General features: G+C 40.7%; 1 pseudogene; it reads right to left on the bottom strand.

Moving 5' to 3' along the window:
• Positions 1 to 955: 955 nt before the first annotated feature.
• LOC145991723 (protein GVQW3 pseudogene) lies at positions 956 to 1291 on the bottom strand (annotated as a pseudogene).
• Positions 1292 to 2522: the final 1231 nt, after the last annotated feature.

The following is a 2522-nucleotide window of genomic DNA, read 5'->3' as shown; positions in this document are numbered from 1 at the left end:
AGCAAAAGCATAAATTTCCCCACGGTTAGTGCTAGAAAGAACTGAAAAAAAAAGCAGTTCTGGATCCATTGTATTTCCGTGGGGAAATTGGGGAGCTATGAGTGAGTAGCGTAATCCAGTCTGGGAAATCTCCTATAACAGCTGAGTGTTTGACATGGTGACCCCACGTCACCCCATCACTGGTTGAAGAACTTCACACCTCTAAGTAGGATTGTGGGAGGGACACTGGCAGTCGGAAGATAGGCCAAGGCCCTTCCAGGGCTGTTGAGCCATGGATTATTTTTATTATTATTATTTCTCCTTTTAATTATTTTGGATCCTGCAGTTCAAATATCGATTTCGGGAACAAAAATTTCTTGCTTTACAAAACACAAAGTACTTCCTGTTGTCTTGTGTTTACTATGCTTACAAATGAAAAGACTGATCAAGATTTTTGTTCTCGAGGTCACAGACATACTCAGACAAAACCTTATTTCCTAACATATATTACTTTCACACCAGGGATGGCCAAAAATATCAGGATTCCGGAAAATTTAAAATCTCAATTAGGAAATTTTACAGGGTTTGTCCAATAAGTATCGGGACTGCAGTCATAAAAAGAAATTTATTGAAGATATATGTACAATGTGTTAATATTCTTCAAAATATGACCCTCATGCATCAATACACCACTGCCAGCACTTTTTCCACTCTTCATACGCCCCCTGGAAGTCAGCAACCACAAGGCTGTTCAGGCATCCCATCGAAGCAGCTTCGACTGCCTCAATCATCCCGAAACGATGTCCTTTCAGGCTTCTTTTGATCCGAGGGAACAAAAAGAAGTCGGGGGAGCCATATCTGGACTGTAGGGTATTGTGCACAATGTTTGGCCAGTGCCTCCCTCACAATTAGTGACATGTGACTGGGTGCATTGTCGTGATGCAGCAGCCAGGAATCGGCAATCTCCCGTTGGACCCTAATCATCATCAGTCACAATTGAATGGTGAGTGGATTTCAGTAAATTTAACTCCTGTGCTATCAAACGAACACTTAACCGGCGATCACTGTTCAGAAGTTCTTGCACTTCGGTCACATTTTCAGCATTTCGGTTCGATGTCAGATGTCCAGTGCGTTGTTCATCTACGACGTCTTCCCGGGCATCTTTGAATTTTTTATGCCACTCAAAAACATGTGTTCTGGACATGGTTTCATCCTTGTAAGCCTCATAGATCATATCAAAAGTCTCCGTAGCAGATTTGTTCAGTTTAACGCAAAATTTGATGGCACAATGCTGCTCGATGGTTTGCTGCATCTTCACTCTCGACGCGAGCACTAAACACTTTCACTTCAGGCGCGACCTACACACTCCAAAGGCTTGGAGGCAACTGAGCTGGGTCTGCTAGCTCACGTGACAGCCCGCAACACCGATCCCACCACAGAGACCACCCTCCACCCCTTCCCATTGGCCGGGCAAAATCAATCCCGATACTTATTGGACAAACTCTGTACTACCTGGAGTTCGGAGGCAATCCGAATTTTGGGGAGAGAGGTTTAACAATTTTTCCATTTGTTTGAGTAGAATTTATTAAGAAAGTTTTGTCTTCCTTATTTTATGATCATAAACTCCATAGGAAAAGAAAAATGGATTTTCCCATTTCTACTTCATGTCATGTACGAACACTGTTATCATCATTATCAATGTAGGAATCCCCCCCCTCACCCTGCCCCAGTTGAAAGATTGACCCTGACGTTTGGAAAGTCTTGCGATGACTACGTAAAAATGTCATGCTTTGCCACTGGTTTAAGCCTATTGGAAATCACCTATGTGAAAAATTTTCAATAAATGCTAATAAGTATTTCTGATTCATTGATTGAATTAAAATTTTTGGGTGATCAGCACTTTAGGCCATTTTGCACCCCTCAATGTATACAGGGAAATATCTCCTTACCTAAAATTCTTACTTAAAAAGGTTAAAACAAGGGATGTAAAAAGCCCCTTGGGGAAATTTAAAGGTGCAAAGTTGTAAAGGGACCTGCACAAGACAAACACAATACATTAAAAAGTAAGAATTTTATAAAAACTTCCTCACAGACATTTGAAGACCAGTTCTTCTCAAAAAGGTAAAAACAATGTTGCCATCATCCAACACGGATGGCAAACAGTTGGGCTAATAGGCATTTTTAAAACAATGTTTTTCTATAGCAGGGCTGAAGTCAGGATTCTTGAGGTGGGTATGCACAACTATTTTTTTCAGAGTGGACAATTACATTAGGTGTATATGCAACAGTGTGCATTAATTTGTAAACTTCAGGGTAGGCAAACTGCTGAATCAGTCTAGTCTAGTTCATAGTAGACAACAGCATTGAGAGAAAGAGAAAGGAAAAATAGGGTGAGTGAAGAAAAAATGCAAGAAATAGAATGAAGAAGAGAAAAGAAATTAAATTGGCCGAGATGGAAAAAGAGAGAGAAGGCAAGACAGTCAAAGAGAGAGAGAGGAGGAAAGATAGAGCAAGATATACAGAGATGGAAAAAAGACACAGGT

Source organism: Lepisma saccharinum, chromosome 8, assembly GCF_977018435.1.
Source record: "Lepisma saccharinum chromosome 8, izLepSacc3.1, whole genome shotgun sequence".
NCBI lineage: Eukaryota > Metazoa > Arthropoda > Insecta > Zygentoma > Lepismatidae > Lepisma > Lepisma saccharinum.
Note: the sequence above shows the minus strand (reverse complement) of the source record. Positions and strands in the feature narration are given on the sequence as shown.